Raw genomic sequence first — 24,482 nt, 5'->3', positions numbered from 1 at the left:
AGCCAGGAGCGTGGAGGGATGGGAGTAATTCCCCCTACCAAACCACATTGCCTCACACGGGGGATGACTTGTGCTGGGAGGCGCAGGGCTTCATGCTGGAAGGGCTGCGTGTCCTTGCCTCCCGCGCCGCGGCTGCTGGCTGCCTGCGAGGGGAGGACGGGTGATGAAGGAGCACGAGCTGCGGCTGCAAGCCCCTCCGTGAGGCCTGGGGAAATTAACAAGACACTGAAACTTCACACGGGCGGTTTCTGACGTCAGCAGAGTGCCTTGATGGAATTACAGCAGCATTATTGTGCGCGGCTGGGGGTAAATTATTCCTTATGTAACTTTTATTTAACATAGTAACTTCCCTTGTAAACCATGCTGCTAGGGCCCCAGTCACTGCAGGGACGCTGCCGATCGAGGCTGTGACAGAAGTAATGCCAGATCTGAATCAAACACACTAACCCTTCCGAGGTTCCTCAAAACGTGCTCAAGGGCTTTTTCAGCAGGGCTGGGTCCGACGGCTCACAGCACATGATTGGGCCACTTCTGGTTTGTTACTCAGATGCAGAGATTCCCCTGCAGAAGAAGGGCTGGGGCTGTCATACAGCAGTACAAGGTTTCCATTTATTCCTGCAGAACTGAATAGCGGTTCTCATGGTGCCTCTCCACTCAAATGCCTCGGAGCCACCAGAATCATTAGGGTGTCAGGGAAAACAGAAATCTTCTCTACACACTCACAATTTCCTAAAAATTGTGCTATCAAACCTGGCCACTGGCCATCTCTTCATGTTGTCGTTTGTTTTCTCCTACCCTCAGAGTTCTGCTTTATCTTGCTGGGGAACAGTCACCCTGCAGAGCTTTCTTCTGTTTCAGAAGTGTTTAGCAGCAAATTACTGACAGGTCCACGATGTCGTAACAGGTACAACAACATGTAAGGGTAACCTACCATCACTGGACAATTTAAAATTCAGCCACAGCAGGACACAGGGATTTGTGACAAACTATTTCAGGTTCCAGCTTGGGGGGTGACTTGTCACCTTAAGAACACACAGCCTCTCAGTGTGCTGTCCAGCATGAGGCTGAACTCAAATGGTCACTGTTCTACAGGGTTACAAATTCCATCTTAGCCTCTAGGTTTCTCCAGACCTTACTAGAGGTGTTGTGAACCTCAGGTAAGTAAAGCAAGTACCAGGTCTGAGAAATGAAACAAGAACTGCAAGTGGAATTTTATTGCTTTGGAATGACTCTGGTATCTGGACCCACAGGAATTTGCACAGCACACACACAGTTTCTCCCTATCAGCAGAGTGCCTCATTATCCCTCGTGGCCGACGTGGCACTGCAATGTCACTGTGCAGAGTCCTCGTCTCCAGCACACATCAGCACGGAAACATTTAGCACAGCTGTGAGAGCTCTCCCAAGAGACACAAGGGCCCCACTCCTGCAGGCGCCCACGAGGCACAGCCCAACTCCCAAACCTGGCAAGCACCAGCCTTCCACCCTCTGATTTCTCAGGCCCCAGGCATGAATCACCTCAAGGTGGCCTGGGTTATTGTTCTGTTTTTTCTGCAGCTCATGGAGTCCCACTGTTCAGTTACTGCATTACACAAAAGAAAAGGAGACTACAGTTGCCCTGAACAGTATTAAACTAGACAAGAAAGGCAAAGGCTGGGGGATTATCCTACAACTGCAGTACTGAAAAGACACGGAGATTAACCAACTTGCTCAGGGTTACACAAGCAGTCTGTGGCAGAGACAAGAATTAAACCAAAACCCTCCAAGTCCCATGCTAGTGCCTTTCCTCTCTGCCTGTGAAGGAGTGTCTTCACTTTTCAAGGGCAAAGCAGGGAAAATGGCAGTGCTGCTTTGTTTCCTTCCTGCAGCACAAGCAGAAAAGGAGAGTTACAGCATAGCCAGGTGGGACCGAAGACAGAGCACTTGGAGCAGCAGTGTCAAGTGGGTAATCTTTTTTGGCAATTAATGAAGATGTGCTACAGCCAGAGACCTCCCTTCCCCCAGCAGCGAGCTGCTTCCACCTCCTGAACTGTTTGCACCACTTCCCCACTCCCTCCCTGCAGTGCATCTGGCAGAGTTACAGAGAGGTGGACACTTGGGCTAGCACAGCTGATTTACCTTCACTTGCTTTGCTTCTCACCAGTCCCTGCATCACCACAGAACATCTGCTTCATGTTTTATAGCAGCTTTAATTGGGAACAATGTTGAACGCTCAGTAACTGGCTCTTTCTTTGGGTACCACAATCAGGCTCCAACACTATTTTTTACTCCTAATTGGACAACTCTGCCAGGGCAAATCTGAAAGCACAACCAAAGCAAGTAACTGCTGAGACTCTGCATGTATTTTGAGAGAGAGTCTCCACGCAATCCTTACCTCTCAGTTCCCTCCTTGAACAGTGGGACAAAAAGGGGAAGATGCATTTGACCTTCCTAAATTGGGATGGTATGATGATCTGTGACTACATGTCTCCGCCAGCAGAACAGACCAACCTTATTCTCAAAATCAGACTTGAAATATCAAATCAAGAAAATCAAGTAATAAAATCAGAGCAGAGACTGACCTATGCATCCCTGAGTAACTTTTGTCAGGGTCAGGTATTTCAGATGATGACCACCCTCTCTGCTGACAGAATTAAGCCGCCACGTCTCAATGTTTCTCAGATGTAAACCCCACATTAGAACCACGTAACAAGCCTACTCTAATAGTCTGGAACTGAAACAAAGCTTCTCTGATTTCTGTTTTGATTTCCATCCTGAAGCATAGGTAAAGGTTACTGAAAGACCAGTGCAGGCTTGGCATAGGGTGATCATATTGTCCATTTTCAGAATCCTGAAAGTCCTGATAATAACAATAAATAAGCCAATTTCTCTGTGAAGTGGTAAAGAACAACACTTGACTAAAGAAACAAAGAAATTGGCATCCTGCATTCTCCGCCCAGCCTCAGACTGTCTTTCTACAGAAAACAGACTGTTTCCAAACAAAACCACTTTCCAAGCCTGCCACAACAGCCCTGCTTCATGCTTTAAAATATTTCTGCATGAGTCCAAACCTCCTTATGCACTTTGGTGGAAATCCTATACTGCTCATCATATAGACTGAACTTGAAACCAAGCAAGTTTTCAAACTTTGTTTTGAGATACCAGCTTCATACAATACCAGGGCTCCAGGCAACAGCCCCTTCAGGTGTCACCCTGCCAGATCTAAGACTGGTTATCACCCATGCCCAAGCACAGCAGAAACAATGAGTTTTTATTTAAAAACAGGGAAACAATTGTGGCAGTGAAAATCTGAAATGCCATCGGAGTCATCAGTACAGTTTTTCATATGTCACTATGTTATTAAATCACAGTTTGCTGAACAGAAGATGGGTTGAGGACCAAGTCTAATTCCAGTCCTAACATTCTCTCTTTGGACTGAATTCAGTCTTCATTTAAGGAGCTGCAGTTTTAATGATTTACATCCAAGTACGCCAAGTCTCTATTTTGCTTTTTATGTGGCTTGAGGCATATGTTAAATAGGATCATAATATTTACTTACCTCACCAAAGTGGTGGGAGACTAATGTACCAACTTGCATTTTAATGCGATACAAAAGGATATTGTCTGAAGTAGTTTCAGGCACTATCTTGAACCCCCCCATTCAGTTTTTAAGGCTGTAAAAATCACATATTTTTGTAATGTTCTTTCTATTTTGTTCTGCACAAAAAGGTAATAAACAAAAGGTAAAAGCATTAGAATCCAGACAGCCCCAATTTCCAATGCTGCAAATTCACAGAAGAAGCAGGCTGGAGGGAATGTAGCTAATTTCTTTTTCTTGTTCTTTTGTGATTTGAGCCAGTTAATAAAGAAAAAAGGAATTAAAACTTCATCAATCACAGCTTTGACCAGAAAAACAAGAGAGAAAGAAATCCATGAAATTTTCCTTTCCTTGCTCTATGAGCAGTATTTATTACAACATTCAAGTGTGTTTTGTAACATAGTAAGTTAAAAAACAAAAAGACAAAACTGTGATTTCTTGGTTGATGACAATTCTTCAATTAGTTTGTGCTTGCAAAGAGCTTTGAAGATATAAATGATTATTCTAAGTGTTAAAACATTATTTACTGGCTTCACTGGGAGAGAACTTCAGCACAGGTGATCCACCAGGGAGGTACAAAACAAACTGGCTGGCAGTTCTGATAAGCCATAACCCAAGAAGCGCCCACAATGAGCTCTGATCCTGCACACAGGTGGATCTTCTACCGTCTGTGTTAATTCAACCAGTAAACTTAATGCACATCCACAGTAAGCAGGCTTAACTCTTATACAGTCATTTTCATCCTCAAACTTACAAGCAATATTTACCCAGAGGTCTGCATTACTAGATGTGTTTTCCATGATGGGAGATGGATGGGAAACACGCAGAAAGCATGGAGTCATCCAGGTGAAAGAGTTAAGGCTATAACTGGATGGCCCAAGTCCCCGAAATCCCAGCTCAACACTGTGAGCTGTGCTGCCTCCCCTGAGTCACACCAAGGAGTTCAAACATACAAGGCGGCTTGACAGAATCATTGAGCATTGGAGCTCTATTACTCAATGGGAATGAGCCCTACAGGAAAACCAGGCCTTCTGCTCAACAAGGAGACAAGACTAGGAGGACCATGTCCCATCAGCCACTTTGACTTGGATGGGAAAAACTGTCCCATGCTGCCTTAACCAATCCCTCCCTGAGCGTTCACAAATCCTTTCACCTACCTCCACTCACCGCCTCCACACCCCAAAGCTCTTTGCCTATTCTTTAATATTTCCAGTAAAACATTAACATAGGAGCACTAAGGACAGAAGTCAAATAAGAATCATTCACTCCTCTCCATGACTTCCTGACTACAAACTTTTCCCCAGTGCTCAATCAACATCCCAAACACTTCTCTCTTTCTTCACGATACACTTGAGTAAAAAGGTGTGTCTAACAGACTGCTCTCAAGTTCAGCAAATCTTATGGGAAGCAGCTCATGACTAAGCTGTGCTGTCTAATAGTTGGTCCCTTTTTCCATCCTTGGGTGAAGATAGGATTCATGGGAGACCCAGCAGGCAGTGGCTTGGACAAAACGCTGTGTAGGTCAGAAACGCTGGTTTCATTTTCAGATCTGGTTTGTTGACCTGGGATGCATTAGACAGGTCTGTCAGACTCCACCTCCCTAAGTGCATTCACCATTTAAACAGTAAGCTCTTGGGAGAGAAACCACTGCTGTCTAAATGGGGGAGGAGAGGCTGTGACTACATCAGGCAATTTAGGAGCACAGCATTAAAGTGCAGGAAGGCCAGGAGAGCTGCTAATGCCTTTTTAGCTTTCTCTCATCCTGGAAAATCTGCAACTGTCTGAAGCAATCTCCCAGGACATGTTTGTAGCCTGACTATTATAACAGGTCCCTGGTCTCTGCCGGACCTTCCCGAGTATTGCCAAAAGAAGCATAAATGCTAGAAAGGCCGAGAGCCGCTGCCCAAGACTCCCAAGAAATAATTTCCATCTGTGACTCAACAGAGTATTTGAACCCAAGGCTACTGAAATGAACGTCTGGTGTCAGCCATCCACTGCACGACCTGCATCACTCTCCCACACTGCTTTGACCTCAACTGAAACCATTTGCAATTTTACTCCTTCCACAGTGGCATGAATTAATGATTGATCATGGACCTTCACCATGAATCTCCAGGCTTCTGTCAGCCAGTGTCACAAACTTAACATTATCTAATTGTAAGTTTTCCCATTTAATTGCAATATACACCTGCTCAATGTCCCTCTGTGTGTGGAAAAGCATCATACTTCATTTAAAAAGCCCTCATTTAAATTCAACAGCTAGCTGCACAGATTTAACCATTAAACTGATTTATGTTGCATAAAAGATCAAACCAGATCGCACCTTGTGGCCAAATAACCATAAAAGGTTTCTGTAAAGATCATTAATTCACCTCCCTGGGCAGTTAGTTTAGCAGTAAATATGACTTAGATGACTTTATCCAGTTAACCTTAATCAATTTGTTATTATGATTAGTCACCCTAAATAATACAAATGTGAGAGGGGAAGGTGCTACAGTTCAGACCCAGGTAATGAACAGTCCAGTGGTGTGCTGACCCTGGATTCCCACACTCCTGGGAAATAGGCATCCATCCTCCACCTGCACCCCAGGAGATCGCAGCCAGCCTGTACCGGGGAAAGCATCCCAGAGGCTGGGCTTTGCCTGATCCTTTTCAGTGGCCCACAGGTAAGCAGCTCCCATCACCGCAACACAAGAAAGGGAGGAAGATGAGGGCGGAGGGGGACAGAAGGCAAGGACAGCCCATTCGCCCCATGCTAGGAGGAAAGCTGGCCCAGTCATCCACATACCAGCTGGAGATCTGGCAAGGTTTTATTTGACAGACCCTGCTCTGTCACAGACTTCCAGAGCGACCTTGGCCAAGGTATTTCCTCTTACAGCACCTCAGCTCCCCAGCTGTTAAGCAGGGATGACACTACTTCCCTCTCTCACAGGAGTGGTCTTAAAGTTTGTGAGGCATTCAAACATCACAGCTCTGGGAGCCATAAAAACCCCTTAAGCAGGCAGATCCATCACGCTCGATGCTCCGTTATCCTCTCACCCCGGCACGGCTCCATTGACTTCAACCCATTTACCCTGTCACGGAGGACATGAAATCAGAGTCAGGCCCTTGATCTGGCAAAGGGATTGCCTCTTCATCGGAGTCGCTGCAATAACCAGCAGAATGGGACCCAGTGGGGGCTATAGCAACGTAAGTGATCATCAGTACTAAAGGAAATAGGCCCATATCTCGGCCACCAAAGTCATTTACACCTGAGCAAAGCACATTATGCTGACAGCCCAGCACTCCCTATGCAAACTGCTGATAGCAACTTACTGCCTTTTACACCAGTTTGGAAATACAGGGAAGAGAAGATGAGAAATCTTAGCATATATACTGGTATAGGTCAGCAGTAAATTAATGCAGTCAGTAGAACAATGTTGGTGTAAAGACGAAAACAGGATTGGAGGTGCTTGGGTGTCAGCCCCCCGCAGCCTCCCGGGGGGGCAGAGCCTTGCTCCTGTCACACGGCTGCACTTGGTATGCAGTCAGCGCACCAGTAAATCATGACTCCCTGCATGAAAGGGCTCATTCTGTGCATTTCTCTGTGTGTTCACTCTCGCCAGTACAAGGAAAGCACTTTATCCTTCATTTTTATGCTCAGCCACATGCTTCTCCAGCCTTCCCACATTGTGCACGCGACTGTAAGAATGTGGAATACTTCTCTTTACGAAATGCATACATCTCCACCTCCCAGGAAAAGGACTCCAAACCCACACCTACATTCAGCGAGAAGCACTGGACATTTTCTCCTAAATCCAGCTCCTACTTCAGGAGGCGTTTGATCTGAACAGATCACAAGGGCATGATCAAAACCATTCGGTAAGGACCTTTTCACTGACCCTAGCGGGCTTTAGTTGAAGTTCTCTGTGTTCAATTACTTACAATCATTACTACTAAATAGGAGGCTCAAGCATACCTTGCAACCTGCAAAGCTGCTAATGTGGAACACAGAACATAAGAAGAGACAATGTAATTCTTCTGGGAAACTTAACATGCTAATAGAGATCCCTTCCTTTAATGTCAATGATCTTTTCCATGAACTTGGTTGCATGATCATTTGTTCTTGAATATAAGTTTAGCTTTCTACAAGTGAAGACAGGGGATTATAAATTTGCACAGCATACAGGAAACCGCTGTTTCTATCATAAAAGTTTGCACTCTTCTGGATCTTGCTGCAGGACTGTGGCCAAAGCAGTATTATGGAAACCAAATATCCCCATTCTTAGTGACATTCCTAAATCCACAGAAATAAGAGCACCAATAAAGTCTGAAAAGAAAATCTGATGAGTTTTAAGAAAAGTGGGGCCTGCCTTTGTGCAGCATTTAAGAAGCACGTGCTTAAAATTAAGCATATACCCAGGGGTCATCGACTTCAGTGGCACTTATTCATCGGCCAAAGTTATGTCTTGATTTGACATCTGAAAGCTTCAACATTAGAAAGCAAATGCACAGAAGACTTCTCATTTTTATGATTAAAGGCATATCACATCAATATCATATCAACAAGGAGACTTTATTTATAGAATATGATATTAAATCTGAATTCCTTTCAAATATTGAGAGTATTTTGTTACATTACGCATCCAGGTGCTACATGTGATTTTGACAGACAGGCTCATCCGAGAGATGCCAATTAACAAACACACTCAGAAGCAGAGCGTGACAAAAGTCACAACATCATCAGAGAAGGAATGTGTTTTCTCTCAGAGAAGGAAATAGCAATGAGGAAAAAAGTTTGTTCATATCCTCCAACAATATGTGAATAGTTCCCCTCAATTACCCCATTACTCTTTCACTAACTATAAAGAGACATCACAAAGAATTTTAATAACAGGATGAAGAAATTATTATATATTACATTTCTATTTTATGTAACACATCTCCATTGTTACTAAAAAGTCAGAGAGAGTTAAAACTCAATGAAAAGGCTGTTGATTTTTTTATCGTCATGTTTGCTTTTAAATTCATTGGAGTGCTTAAGTGAGCCGGTGGGTTCCACATTTGTTCCTAATCTGCTCTGAAGGAAGGGGGCCAGCGGCAGGGCAAAACAGGCAGTGTCTGGCACTTCTGCTTATTTTCAGATAGAGTTTAGGGCAGGAGTCCAGACCTGGAGGGTCTTTTAAAATACTGATCTTGAATTTCTACAGTACTTTTCTTCTTGGGAGGATATAATGGTGTCTTACACACTATGGCCACAATTCTACACTGAATTTATTCAGGCTTCATGTATGAAAAAGGGAATGAATTTTAGGAGGATCGGGGCTAGAGGTCACCGTGGCCACTGCTTAATGCACACAGTTGCTGTTTAATGGTACGGAGAAGAGAATCCTACATGACTTCTTGATTCTATTAAATCTGCCAAGAAATAACCATGCAAAACGGAACTGGCACCTCTTCACTTCTAAAAAGTGTCAAGTGATAATTAATGATTTCAAATGTCAGAAACTTAATATCTTTCCTGGAGGACTAGTGACACCATGCCTGACTGAATCAACAGGAACAACTCTTTCATCTGAGTCATCATTTGCCAACCCTAAGAGTCTTTCTTTAGGACCAGGCCTGCTCAAACAGCATTTCCTATACAAGATCTGGCAGGAGCACAACGTGCCTGAGGCTGTGACTACGCACTGCTGATAGGTGAGGCTTTCTGCCCTACTGGTAATCCAAAGTGGCCTAACTCACCCCTCCAGTCACGTCTTTGTAGATGTTACCTGTTGCTGACTCACATTCTGCCAAAGAAGTAACAATCATCTCCTACAAGAACCAGCTCTGATCCTCAAGTTGCTTCCTACCAAGTGTGTACAACCAGAGGACTCACAAACCTCATCTACAGCATGAAGTACTGAGATGCATGTTTATGCTACTGAACTCAATGAGCAAGAAGCTTAGCAATTCAAGCCTGTCTTTACATATTTAGTCGACATCATAATGTAATGAAAAGAGAAGATTTTTAGCACTAAAGCAATCAACGTGTTTTCAAGTTACTTGGCGCAAGCCCCCTGGACGGTTAGTTTTTCTTTTGATCTCAGTGAACTGCCTTTGAAACTTTCCTCATTCTGAGAGAGAGAAAAAGATCCCATTTTGCTGGGCAACAACTTTAATTTGTATGCAACTTTCTTCCTTGTTTTGTCAACCTCAGACAAGGGTAACAGGTTAATTGCTGTTTTTATTGGTATAACTGATGCCAATTATAAGGTGTGTGTTAAACTCCTATGTTCTAGTTAAGTGAAAAAAACAGATCATATATACCATCGACGCTCTGCTATCCAAAGTAACGAGCAGTTGGAATATCCCAGGTAACAGGAAACAAAAAAAGATAATGAATACAGTAAAGAGACACCTCACTAGTGTGAGTCAGCACAGATCCAGCACAGCTGGCTCTGAGACAAAGCTGAAAAGCCCTGCCTGATCTGAGCCAACTCCCCAGCTCTCATTAGGCTGAGCTTACGTGCTCAGTCTCCACACCAGTTCTGTGCATTCACTGCGCATGAGCAAATCCTTCCGGACCCCAGGGCCGTGGGGGCTGCAGCCACAGAGCTCTCCGAGCGCTCTGCTGGTTTGGACCCAGCCCCAGCCATGTTTGGGAGTTCCAGCTGTGCCAGAGCCATCGCTGACCCCATGATCAGTGTGGTTGGTTATAGCACAGGTCCTCCCGTCTCCTGCAAGAAATGCAAGTGTCTTGTGGGCCACAGTACTCACGCCTGTAATAAGCTTATGGCCTGAAAGAATCCACAGAGCTACATGCTAGTTTAAGAAGCTTATTAATGGACTTGGCAGACAAGAAAAAGAAAATATGTAGTATTTAACATTCTTCTTCTTTCTTTAAATCTGAAAACACTTGGCAGATGCAATTAACCTTGTGTGGTCATCTCTTCCCACGGCCTCACGCGGCTGCGTAACATTCTCATCCAAATTGCTTGTTTGGTGCAAAGTTCCTCTTCAGAGTTTTCTTCCAATTTTCCCCCCCTCTTCTAGTGGTCTTAAAGAAAGGAGTCGGGCATGCTGGACTTCAAATGACCCTTGAATGCTGTGCTTACTTTCACAGCAGGATGCATCAACTGCTTCATCAAGTAAGTCTCAAGCAGACAGGTTGTTGATTGGGAAAGCAAAGTCTCAAGCTGAGGGTAAAGGGTATGTCACAAATATTAGTGTAAGTACAGTGAAGGCCCTATATCCTTGCGGAGAACAGTCCTTGCCCTGGGCTAAAGTCTGTGCTAATATTTTGAATTTATATCGCATCTTCTCAGCTGATCTTACAGGAAAAAGGCTGATTGGATTTTATAGCTCAACAGCTAATAGGATTCTACAAGATTTGATAAAGAAAGAAACTGCCTTTATAGGTTTAACTATCTTGTAGCAAGGAATATAGAGCTGTATTAAATTTCAAAATTTTATAAAATATTTGCACTGAAAATAGAGCTGCAAATCCATGTTATATGTTAATAGTTTAAAATTAAATACCTGGATGCATAGCTGCTGATGAACCCCATACTGAGAAAAATAAGATATCCTATGATTTTATAGCCTAAATCTCTGACATCTGCACTATCTTCCACTCCAGGTGTTCTCTTTGCTTTGGAAATCTGGATTCAGACAAAGAAGAAAATTGGGACTCTGCAAAAGTTTAATCCAGAACCAAGGTAGATGAAAATTAATTTAGGCACTGCTGCTTACAGAAATATCCGCTGAGGTGTATGGCACACTAATAGACCCTGGGTTGATACTGCCAGTTATCCCCTCTGCAACATCTGGACTCTCCCCAGGCATGTGTGAGCCTCCTGGTTTTTAGTACCACTGGTGCTTACAGACATGCTTACATGGCAGTCCAAGCTTCTTCCCTGACACTGAGAACTCCCACGGGCAGCCAGCTCTGCAGCTGCCCAGAGACAAGTGCTAATACCACAGGGCACCAAGAGCTTGGTGTTTTTACCAAACGGGTTTTGAGAAGAGCTCAGAGAAGGAAAGAATCTGTAACAATTTGTATGCAGGCTCAAGGGTGGGATTGTCTAGAAAGGAAACAAAGTCTTGAAGGAAGCATGTGAAGGACCACAAAGTCCCAGGCAGACTAGACACTGAAGCACAGATTGAGCCTAGCTGATTTTGACAGCTCTCTACAAACAAGACCCTTAGGAAGCTAGGTCCCTCCTGATGAACTGACTGGGACAAAAAGAGCTGCTCTGCAAATTGGGCCTTGCCAGAGAAAAGCCAGGTAAGTGTACGACAAAGGCGCCATACCTGATCCTAGGGAGAAGATCTGACAAGTCAGACTCAGGATCCAGAAGCTATTTATGATGGCAGCAAAAAAATACCTCTCAACTGTAACCTTGAAAGCAACAGGCTTGCTGAGCCAAGCATCATCATCTAGATAACAATCTAATGAGAAATCTCTCCCCAGCTCACTCTCTCCCTCCTTCCTCTCCTCCATGTGTGCATCACTTTGATGTACAGCTGCAAGGGCTGGCCAGGTGCAATCTGTTTTATTCAGTAATATGCATATAGCTTTGTAAAATATTCTCAAGATTTCAGATGAACCTAGGTTCAACATTTTATGTCTGTGAGTTTCAGCTCCTGATAGGCAAGTTCAGCAGCTGCTGGCTAAGCACATCTCACTTGGAAGGCACTGTACCTCCCCTCTTCAGCTTGCAGGCACCTGAGTGAAGAAGTTGAGGTGCAGGACAACCCTGCATCTTTTTACAAGAAAAGGCTGGGCAGGTAGCTGGCTCTCAGGGAAGGGAAGATAATTGAATGTGAGTTTGCAGGGGATTCACTCACTTGCAGTCTCTCTGAACCAAATCTGCAGGGTTCTGCCTCTGAACTGAGGACTGCAGGGAGGGAAGGGGCTGGGGATTTTTTTATGTGCCGGCTGCTATGTTCTGGGCCACCGCACGCAGATGTACTTCTCCAGTACTCAGCTTCCAAGTGAGGCCAGATTGTTCGTCCTGGCTTTGATTCCTTCTTTGCACAAGTCCAGCCATGTGCTGTGGAGCTGGCTTGGATCATTCTCTTCACCATGCAAGGACAAGTCTGTTTAAACCTGCCTCCAACCCCAGGAGTAGGTGTCTGGAGTGCGCTGCTGGGCAGACACCCAAGACAGCTCTCAACAAGCTAGGCTGAGCCTTGAGAGCAACATAACCACTTTTCGTTTGGCACTTGGGAGCAACGTAACCATTCTGCCAAGCTAATGCAACCTGCTTCCAAGGAAGACTAATTAACCCAATAAGACATCTCACTGGTGTCATCACCTGGCTCAGGATTGCTAAACACGCACCTCCGGGGCTCAACTGGGCATTTCCGAGAAATGCTGCTCTGCACCACGTAAGCTGCATACCATAGCATACCACCCACTGATGCCCACAGCTGGAAACTCCTACCTGAAGCGCAGGCAGAGATGTACATGCTATCCTGCCCACCCCAATACACACACCCAGCAAGAAGACAGGCAGCACCCAGAGACACTGAGTACAATTCAGAGACAGCAAAAAGGTAACAGTAGGACAGTCAGATGTCGTAGGAGGTCATTATAACACACCCAGTTGCTCAGTGCTCATGACTGTCTTGCTCACTGGAGCCATTCTCCTCTGTCCACCCAAGCCTCTCCCTGGGCCTTGACCCTCAATCAGTGCTAGCAGTGGAGAAGTGTCTGACCCCAACGTCAAGTGCTAGCCCCACACAGCATGTGCAAAGGATCGAGAAACACCCATTCCTCTCTTCCTTTGCCAGGGAATCAACGGATGCTGGATTCCATCTACAGGTTTTTTCCTCTCACCACACACACAATGAGCAATTTCCAATATACACGCTCATTACGCTCCAGTGGAGCATACGATAAAGTAAAGGTAAGCGGCAGCCAGAGGACTGTCTGCACACAACAGCCAATGATGGGGAAGCTGTTCTCAGCTTACAAAATTGACTCAGACACTTCCAGAAATTCACATCAGATATCTACCCTCTCTGAATGGATAATAAATACGTCTGACCCAATAATCCAACTGTTATCTGTGTTCCAACTACCAAATCATACAATACAGCTACACACCTGATGTAATTTTAATACCATAAGACCACAAAGAGCAATGGAGCACAATGGCAAAAGCAGACAAGGGAACATTGATTTTCAGATTGCATTCCACTATAAACATCAAACTGCTGGTGGTTTATCTGAAATATAAGCAGACCTAAGAGAAGCAAAGGAGGCTGAAGTTCATACATTTAGGCTGAACGGTGCTTAATGTGCCAACCCCAGTGAATCCTGCAGGCAAGCGGCCTCTGCCAGCCATAAACAGATATTCTTCATTCAGGATCAATACAACTTCAGCTACAGTTGTACTAATTGTAATAGCTGGATTTTGACAACGTTCATGCACGTGTTATGCAACACAGGTTCCTGCCTACAGGGGGAGAATCTAAATTTCTTTTAGCACAATTACACTTATCTTAAGGCCTTGACCAAACTCTTCATGCTTGTGTAACATAAGTTTTAATATGCCAAATGCCTTCAGCTCTCACTGACTTCTTGTAGTCCCCAGAAGCTCTTCAAGAACAGCCTCTGGGAAACAGGTCCATAGGAGAAGGAGGCTCACTGCTAGCTTTTGCTGTCATTTACTTGGTTATCAACCAGGTATAACTTCCCTGACATCAGCTGAATTATTCCTTTTTACAACCAGGAAACCACAAGCACAATTTTAAATCACAAGCACAATTTTATACACTTTACTTTGACTTTATTTGAGTCAGGTAAGGGATCTGAGTTTCCTTTCAGAAGCTACCTTTCACCTAACATATTTGGGAGCACACATACTATGTTTCGTTGGCTAAACCATAAAGTCATTAATCCCTCTCTCCATTTAGAATGCGTAAGCTTCCAACAGCACACCAAATGGCACTGAGTTTAGACAAAAAGGAGCTAAAATGTTAACCTACTTTTCAACAGGAAGGTATATGGGGTTTGCATGGCAAGGTTTTGGTAGCAGGGGGGCTACAGGGGTGGCTTCTGTGAGAAGCTGCTAGAAGCTTCCCCTATGTCCAATGGAGCCAATGCCAGTCAGCTCCAAGTTGGACCCATGGCTGGCCAAGGCCGAGCTCACCAGTGACAGTGGTAGTGCCTCTGGGATAACATATTTAAGAAGGTGAAAAAGTTGATGCATGACAAGAGTTGCAGCTGAAGAGAGAAGTGAGAATATGTGAGAGAAAAAACTCTGCAGACACCAAGGTCAGTGAAGGAGAGGGAGTGCCGGAGCAGAGATTCCCCTGCAGCCCATGGTGCAGCCCATGGTGAGGCAGCTGTGCCCTGCACCCATGAAGGTTAACAGTGGAGCAGAGACCCACCTGCAGCCTGGGGAGGACCCCACGGTGGAGCAGGTGGATGTGCCAAAGGAGACTGTGACCCCGTGGAGAGCCCACGCTGGAGCAGGCTCCTGGCAAGACCTGTGACCCCATGGAGAGAGAAGCCCACACTGGAAGAGGTTTGCTGTAAGGACTTGTGACCCCGTGGGGGACCCACAGTGGAGCAGTCTGTTCCTGAAGGACTGCACCCCTAGAAGTGACCCATGCTGGAGCAGTTCATGAAGGACTGTCTCCTGTGGGAAGGACCCCATGCTGGAGCAAGGAAAGAATATGAGGAGTCCTCCCCCTGAGGAGGAAGGAGCAGCAGACACAGTGTGTGATGAACCGACCGCAACCCCCATCCCCTGCCTCCCTGTGCCACTGGTGGGGAGAAGGTAGAGAAATTGGGAGCAAAGCTGAGCCCATGAAGAAGGAAGGGGTGGAGAGAAGGTGTTTTTAAGATTTGGTTTTATTTCTCATTATCCTACTCTAATCTGATTGGCAATAAATTAAACTTATTTCCCCAAGTCGAGTCTGTTTTGCCTGTGACAGTAATTGGTGAGTGATCTCTCCCTGTTCTTATCTTGACCCATAGGCCTTTTGTCATATTTTCTTTCCCCTGTCCAGTTGAGGAGGGGAAGTGATAGAGCAGCTTTGGTGGGCACTTGGCATCCAGCCAGAGTCAACCCACCACAGTGGGTTGGGCAGACCTATATTCCTAAATCTAACACTGGCATGAAGTAGGAAATTTGGATTTATCTTCCAGTGAAGATAAGCTCAAACTATATAACTTTAAAAGGGCTAAATTAGGAACATTAAAGAAGGTATCAGCCCTGGATGCAGGGATAGCTTTCTAGGGATGAATTCTCTATATCCTGATGCACTGCATGCTGCAGCTGCCTGCTGTCAAAAGCAGACATCAGGAGAAATGGGGCTTTAGTGTGATAAGTCTAGTGAATGACACAGAGGAGAACTCTTAAATTCTGATGGCTTTGATGGCTGTCAGTTCTGACCCTGTGTCACTGCAGCCAACAGCCAACTTTCCTTATTTACTGGCACACTGAACAAACATGCACGGGCTCTCCTTCTGTCTGGGCCAGCCAAATCTGCAGCCAGACCTCAGCTGAATGTCACTGCTTACTTATAATACCGTATTACTATAATGCTCAGATTTCCTAAGAAATGCAGTGGCCACAGGAAGGAGATGACTGGATTGAGCAGGTACAGCCTCCAAGAAGATGACAGTGTTCAGGCACTTCCTTGCTTCCACGGGAGTCTGTGGAGGACTCCCTACTGATTTCAGTAGCAACAGGATCATGAGGACAGACAATTCAGTTACCTAGCTGATAAAAACAAGATATTGGCCTTGCTATCACATTGGTCGCAAGCATAACATTTCTTGGTTCTTTCAGGACCTTTTCAAGCACCATTTGGGGCTCAGTGAGCATTTCTTCACCATCACTACCTCTCTGAAGTGCTAAAGAAACATTTACCAGTATGCAAATATGTACAGTTGTGAGTTTACACAAGAAGGGGAGATGCTTCTAGACTACTGTCTGTTTTAGTTTGGCAGAAATACGGAGCTGGTCACATTTTGGAAGGTATTTAAAGCCTAATATTTTTCAAAGAACAAGAACCTCTACAAAATAAATAAAGCAGCAGAGTTTGATCCTCCACTGGACACCTCCAATTTCATACCAGTGCAACAGTATCAAACAAATGACCAAGAATGATTCATGGTCTGGAAAACACGCTTTTCTGTGGGAGATTTAGAGAATTCAATCTTGTTAGCTTATCAAAGAGCAGGTTAAGAGGAGATTTGATCACAGTCTATATGTACCTACACAATATCTGGTATCTGATCCTAAGCAGTTCTTTAATCTGGCAGATCAAAGCGCTAGAAGGTGAAATTAGACAAAATGGAAAAAGCAGACTTTTTACTCTTTACCTAGCCCTTCAGCCTGGGTTGTCACAGATTGTCCATTTCTTGCATGCTCTTAAGTTTGACCTTCTTCCTACTATAGGTATATTCTGGCACAGTCATATATTATGGATTTAATGCTGGAAATTGCAGGTGAAATTCCATGTTCTGTAGTTTAACAGAAGATCAGGCTAGATGCTCATAGGACATTCTGGCTTTAAAAATAAAAATTAAATAGAGTTATACAAATAATATGAAATAGAGTTATACAAACATGCAATGTAATGATGACACTTATCAAATTATTTTTTGACATTTAGAATATATTTCTGCAACAAAAGCTGTGGTGGTTATGAAACAGAAGGTAAAACCTGTTTTCATTTTGTCGGTAAGGAAGTTGGCTCCCTCACTCCTTACACTCATGCAATTTATTTTGAGGCAAAGTGAGGAGGTTTGGGCTTTGTTTGGGTGGATTTCTTGTTATTATTAATTTGTCCCCTATGTAATTAATATTGAGGCATCTTCAAAACTCCCACACATGGAAAAAGCACATTCATAGCCATGAAGATCTTCAGTCTTTAGACTGGAAGGTAACTGACCTTTCTTTTCTCAGCCATTACAGATTCTTAGCTTCCACAAATGGATATTTACTCTTTTTTCTGGGTTTTTTTTTTTTTTTTGGAAATGTTCCATTCACAGTGTGCTAGGGGATTTCACTCAAAGTAACACATGCTCCACAGATTAGCAGGCTCTTAAAAATACGCTTGTCTTCTCTTTATGGGCCTGGTCTATTAAAAAGAAGTTAACAGAAAGACACCCATTAGCTTCTGTGGGTATTGGATTGGGGCCTAAATTATTGCTAGCGCTGAACATGAACAGCCAGAAAGTATTTCAGAAAACATGTGCTATATACTGCTCTCCGAGTCTAAAGAGGATTTCCCTGAGATTCTTTCCAAACTCCAGTGACTAGCTATGAAGAAGACATCTGCTCTCCCACAGAGTATCTCCCTCTAACGATGAGCAGGAATTGGGCATTCCCTGTACTCACAGTGGGTTTTTATATCACTTATCTTGGGCTTTATGCCCTACACACACACACACGCAGCTCTTCTATACATGAGCTTTTCTCCTCCCCATCCTACACTGTCAGCTTCTCCTTTCTAGGCCATCAATGAGAATAGTACCTGCAGCTCGCAAAAACCAAATTGTTAGTGAACCGCTGATTTTGATATCATCACATTCTAAGCAGCTGCACCATACCCCATATACACACCACATCTGTATATATGCATCAAATGCACCTTGTGAGCTGAGAAGAAATGTCTTAATGGATCAAACAATTGCATGTGATGTACAAAGTACATTTTGCAGACTCCTAAACATTTCCTTGGCAGGACCATCAGTGGGCTCGCCAGCTCATTACAGAATGCTAATTACATCCCATTAAGTGACCCGAAACTGCTGAGCAGCACTGAGTTATGTATGCTTTCATAGGAAACACTAGAAAGTTAAAAGATTAGCTTACGGAGACGTCTGTTCCTTGTCAAAAAATTCCTTCGATTTCTTTATTTCATGTTGTACACAGACATTATTATTGGCTTGAAATTGTAGAATCCATTTCTTCCCCTTAAGAAAATCCATGGTAACTCTTACTGGGTTAAACTACTAATTTAAAAAAACTAAATGAAAACAGGCAGAAGCAGGTTTCTGAAGATAAACAGAGGTTTAAGAAATAGCTTTAGTTTTAAATGGAAGCAGAAGCGCAGGCATAAAAAGCTGAATTTTTCTAAGTGAAACCAGAATTTGAAATCCAGTTGTGTGCAATCTAGACTGCTCATCCACTCCCACTTATTCCAGTTACCTCCCCATTTCCCCGCTACTGCGATGCTCACTTATTGCCTCTTCTCTTTAATTAGGCATCCATCCTGCAAGCTGTTTATAGCAGCAGTGTCCCATTCACTGCAACAGGGCATGAGGTCTAGCTGTACGGAGCACTTTGCCATCTGTTAAGGGCTGGGTCTGACTTACATTGCGTGTTTGAAAAGCATCTCACATGCTGAAGTCCCACTCCTAACAGAGGCCTCTCAGGCAATGCAGAACAGGAGCCTGCTTATATATTAGTACAAAAATTTAAAAGTACAGATCTTTCCAGCTCCAAGCGGGTTCTTCATTCCTACAGCTTTCCCATGACTTTCCTCAACTGATTTTAAAGCTCTCCTGAAGGAGATAAGCGTCTGTATTTACAAACAGGGAAACTGTGCACAGGAAAAACTGATAGCAGAGCCAGAAATAGTACCTCAGCTCCCCAGTCCCAGGCCAGCGCCAAATACACTAGACTACACTTGCCTTTCAGGAAGCTGCTATGGTCAACTCCCTTTAACTGCTGCATTAGTGCTTCTGAATGTGCTGGGTTTATTTTAAATATCTCTTACCCGGGGAGAGAGTGAGCTAGCTTGTATGTAAAATATGCTAGTATGCATTTCTGATTTGATGCCTATAATACCCTGTATGTTTTATGTTAGAGAGAAAGAAGAAAAAAAGCTTCAGGATACTATCTGCTTCCACCACACTGCTGAAATGGCAGAGGATAAAGACATGCATGGGGAAGTCAGGAATTGATTCGCAAATATGTCCTATCTGTTCCAGTTCTGGTTGCATTAACAGCAAGGCTCCTGTGAGTTATCTCTGCCGGGTATGCTCAATGCCAGTTTAAGGAAAGGAAAACTATTAATCTCCAACTCCTAAAGAAGCTCCTACCTTACCAACATCGTTGTGACACTGCTGAAAATGCCATAGATATATCAGAGCAAGAGTTTAGAGCTAAACTTGTCAATATGGAGAGAGGAGAGACACCTCTCAAATCTGCACACTCATCAGGTCTCTTTTTCCCTGACGGTTTTGATTCAGCCCATCTCAAAGATGCACTTTTGACCACTGCACCATTTGAGCTCTGCTCTCCTCACAGCGTGTGAGCTGTCTGACCCCAATGGCTCAGAGCTGATCGGGGTGACAAGTGATATCTGACAAAGAGCGACAAGAGAGAAGATCTGCAGAGCTAAGATATGCCAAAGTGGGCCCTGGAACATGGAGCTGGGCCCTTACCTGGAATAGTGACACTCAGGTCCACAGATAGTAACTGTTTGAATTTGATCATATTCTCAGTTCTTGAGGAACAGTTTGGGTCCAAAGCCAAAAAAGGAACCTATCTAAGGAATATGAAGAAAGTAGGAGCTGCATTTAAGAAAGGATGTATTCAGTTGGTCTCCACAGTCTAGGCAAGTATACAATGTGCTCCAGACTTCTTTATATACTGGTTCCACTCAAAAAAAATACAGTTAAATTAGACAAATGGGGGCGATCATTCATCTAGAGACAAGAATGCAGTCCATCCCTGAAGGCTAAAGAACTGATTGCAGAGCCACTGCTTTCCAGCGAAGGAATTAGGGGGTCAGAGCAAACAAGGATCTCAACATGAGCTCCCAGTGCAATGGGACCAGCAAAGCCGTACATCAACAAGAAATGTAGAGCTAAAGCAGAAAGGTCATTTAACTTGAGTTGAAATAATATACACCCTAACCCAGTTCATCTGCACTAAAACAGCAGGGAGCATTCGCACCACCTAATGAGCAGCTGACCTTAGAGGGCAGTAACCCCAACACAGCTAGAGCCCAAAGGGAATATGGGAACACAGATTTGACATTTACAAGCTGGAGAAAACATAGTGAAAATGGTGAAGACGGCTTTGTATTTTGTTTTCTGAAATGTCTCAGGAGCGTGGAAGATGGGAAGCAGCAGTACCGTGGGAATGTCCTCTATATTTCTGAGCAATATGAGAGAACGGGCTTCTAATTTTGGCACTTGCAGACTTCTCGTTTCCTCTGTTCCAGCAATTAACACAGGGGATATGCCTGACACACTGGATCACAGGACAGGAAAAAGCTCCTTTGAGAAGCACACACCCATGCCGTGGTACAACAGCTGCACTGATCCTGTGCTCCAGGTGCAGCCCCTTGACAAGCTGAAGGATCCACTGATGAGCTGCACCTTTGATAGGGGCTCACTGAATGGGACAGAAGTCACAGCACTCCACAGCAACTGGATGGCGAATGGCTCTCAGGGATTAAGGGAGCTTGCTCCAGATGCCCAGCCAATATAGATGTGACCAGTACAGCCCACGCTCCTTACTGATCCAAGTATTTTCTCATACAGCACCTAACATTTTTACATCTCCAACTCAGCAATGGTTAAACACTTAGATATAAGCACCTGCTATGCAGCAGAAAGAATATCAGCTTTTCCTCACCCACAGAGCCATCTCTCTGTGGCCTGGAAAGCCCAAAGGGATGGTGCAAAATAAAAAACTGCCAGCATGGCTTGATGTAAGCGCGTGCAAATGCATCCAGGACACATATATATTCCATGCCGGGGAGGGCAGGCTAAGCTACCATTGCAGTGTGTGCATACTAAGTGGAGGCTTTGCAGTGCTACCAAAGAGAATGCACGAAGTGTCCGTTTGCACAGACAAACACAATAGTCAGATTCAATTATTCTCTGTGGACGGCTCTGAAACAAACTGCTAACACACTAAACAGTGTTTTAATGAGAGGGTCCCATCCCTGAAGACCTGGTAGTTCAATTTATATAGCAGAAAAAACAAGGACAGTCTTGTCTGCATAATTGGAAAGTAAGCCAGCATACCTAAAATGTTCAGAATTGCAATATGGTTTCACTTGCCATAAGGTTTTCCCTGTCTTTTTCCTTTGCTTACCATTGGTCTGTTGTCTGACAATACAAGAGGTGAAAAAGAAATTTCTCTTGGCAGCCTCCAACATATACCATATTCTAAAAACGTTCAGGGTTAATGAGGGGACAGAAGGCTTTTCTAAAAAACACAGTTTTCTCCACACATGTAACTCAGAAGACATGGGAGACCTTTGAGTTTCAAGCAAGCTGAAAATTTAAAACACAGCTCAGTGACCTAAGTGATGTTATCTACAATTAAATACTTCAACATAGACAATCCAGGTTCAATACTGGCTCTACCACTGATACCTGCTCAGTCCCTCAGCCTCTGAGCCCCAGGTCAGCATCTTGAAAATGGGAGTTCATAGCAGGCCTTCAGCAACACAATTTGTGCATGTGCTACATGCATGTGCTAGTTCAAGAGGGTGCTGATAATTTAGGATAACTATAACAATACCACTCTGTGGATTTTGCTCTGGATTCAACTTTTTTGCTAGACTAACAAGAATAACATGCCAGCTGAGACAGCCGCTCCCCTGGTAGAGTAACCCAGCTGTAAATCTAAAAACCTGTCCCAGAGTCTTGGGTTTAGGATCCAACACTTCAGCTTGGACTCTTCTTTAGTTTAAATCACCAAGGAAGAAAATTCAGCATTTGATTGAAACCACTGATGTATAGAGCTCTCCTTACTGATCGAAGAAAAGCGATTATCTGCTCTTTTTTGAGAAGGAAAATAACTGTTCCTAAAGAAGAGATCACAAATGCCAATGTGCATTTTCTATAGAATTCTGAATTATATTTCACAGCTCCAGATAAAAATTAATGACCTTTGCAGTGTGGAGAATGCTCCAACTGGGATCACTTTTTCTTTTATTTCTTATGCCTTACAGCACAGACACAGAGTAAAATGTCTTCACAGATACAATTGTGTTACATCACGATACTAGACAGACACGGTGCTGAGACCAGACAGTAATTTACTCACTAAGGCTCTGATCCAGTTTCCATTGAAATCAATGTAAAGGTTTCCTCAGACTTGAATGGCTATTGACTGGATCAATCTCTTTGTCTTCATAGCTGGAACACGGCAATTTTCCCTTATTGTTCTGTGACCTTGCTTTCTCATTAAACTTCACTCAAGGGATTCATAAAATACAGAATACTGCATATGGAAGATAACTCGAGAGATTTATTCTACCCAGTCATGTCTAAATAGAGTAGTGACAAGCAGGCGAACATACTTCCTTTTCCTACCGTGCAGTCTGCTGGCCTTCATGAGAATGTCAAGTTTTACTTTATGCAAGTTAACATCTTCCACATAACATCCAGATCTCACCCCCTACAAAGTCATGGAAATATGTGCAATGGGGTAAACTAAGGACAATTTGAACTGTAACATTGCTGGGGTTTGCTGATGTCGATTTGAACTGGGCACTTAAATGAATACAACAAAAGTCTGGCTGTTTGTGCTCTTTTACTGAACTCTGCCGGGTCATCCAGTCCCTTGCTCTCACACACAACCACATCACTGATAGCTTTCATAAACAACCATGATCCACATTAAACACATTCTCCCTTTCAAAAGCTGTGACAGAAGCCTGCCCCTCACTTCTCTAGTTGCCAGAACATTACAGTTTTCACTCTGAACTTGTTCACAACCCATGTAAACATACCTAATCCTGGGCCAGCCTAATCCTTTATCTTAAATACTTCTTTTCCTTCCCTGGTTATCACCCATGATATATTTATGGACACTCATATCCCCTTTCCACCTCAGCTTTGCTGGGCTAAGCAAGCCAAGCTATTTTCATTCCCTCTCTAATGATGGCTCTTCATTCTGTTTAGAATATTTTGCACCTTGAAGTACTTTAAAGTACTTGCAAAGGTTTAGACAAATTATTATCTTTTAGACTCAGATTACGCCATGATGACCTGAATTACCATGGGTATAGAACACCACCTGTAATTCCTGCTTTTTTGACATAATTTCAGGTTGAACTAGGGCACATATTTAATAGGCAGTAGAGAAACAAATCCATAATACTCTAATGCATCAAGCCCCAATTGTGCTCAGGTACCAAAATGATCAGAGACTCAGTAAAGGACATACAGAGGGTAGCACAGTAAAAATCAGAGGCCATGAAAAATGCTGCATTGTTTTAACAAATACATGTTCTATAACATGGTGAGCATCACAAAGTGCTTTCAAAGTTAAACTTGTTATTTGTCTAACATTCATAGCAATATCAAGCTTTTATTTACAAGGAAGACTCCTAGAAACAGTTCCACTTGTGTTTATTTCTGTGCAAATATTCAAAACTCATTCCAGGAATGCAGAGGGAAGACAATAAAGAAGAAAATACAGAGCTGGAAAGGGAAACTGATTAAAGATAAAAGCAAAACTAGCTTTGAGGTTTTGGTCTGAACCAAAAAAATACGTGGAAAATATAATGGTAACATTGGGTTTTACATTCTATTTTGTAAACAATGACATAACGTAACAATAGTTCTTCATGTAGCAGAGTATGTTCATCAGCTTGGCCAGTTCAGCAGCATGTAGAAATCTCCCATCAGGATCTGAGACACCCTCGAACTGACCCTTTCAAAAAGAGCTGAGGCATCCCTGGGGGGCTCATGTTCCTTTATTCTAATGGCTCGGGTTATCTGGCCCTAAGGCTTGCTCCTACTGCGAATTGCCTTCTCCGATTCATGACTGCTTTGAAGCAAGTGGAACTATTTGCAGATGAGGTACTAATTTTGCATGAGCAAATACAGCACAACCTGTGGCTTAGCTTTCAGAGGTCCTGAGCACCCACAGCTTCCATTAGCTTCCTCTAAAGCTCAGAGTCTTCAAAAGCAGAGCCGGCATGCCCTAGGG

At 43.7% G+C, this 24,482-nt stretch overlaps 1 protein-coding gene across 11 annotated transcripts in view; it reads right to left on the bottom strand.

The window, feature by feature from the left end:
• The window catches only part of SEMA5B (semaphorin 5B), a 291,486-nt gene that overhangs the window by 237,957 nt on the left and 29,047 nt on the right, over positions 1-24,482 (bottom strand). Inside the window, exon 1 of one of the 11 annotated variants that reach the window (XM_074828735.1) lies at positions 16,889-16,972. The exons of the other annotated variants lie outside the window; for them this stretch is intronic. The gene's annotated coding sequence lies outside the window, so the exon portion shown is untranslated. Of the gene's footprint in view, positions 1-16,888; positions 16,973-24,482 lie in introns of those variants that run through there. 11 annotated transcript variants of the gene reach the window in all.

This window comes from Strix aluco, chromosome 6, assembly GCF_031877795.1.
Source record: "Strix aluco isolate bStrAlu1 chromosome 6, bStrAlu1.hap1, whole genome shotgun sequence".
Lineage (NCBI taxonomy): Eukaryota > Metazoa > Chordata > Aves > Strigiformes > Strigidae > Strix > Strix aluco.
The sequence above is the reverse complement of the archived record's forward strand: the minus strand, read 5'-3'. Positions and strand labels throughout refer to the sequence as shown.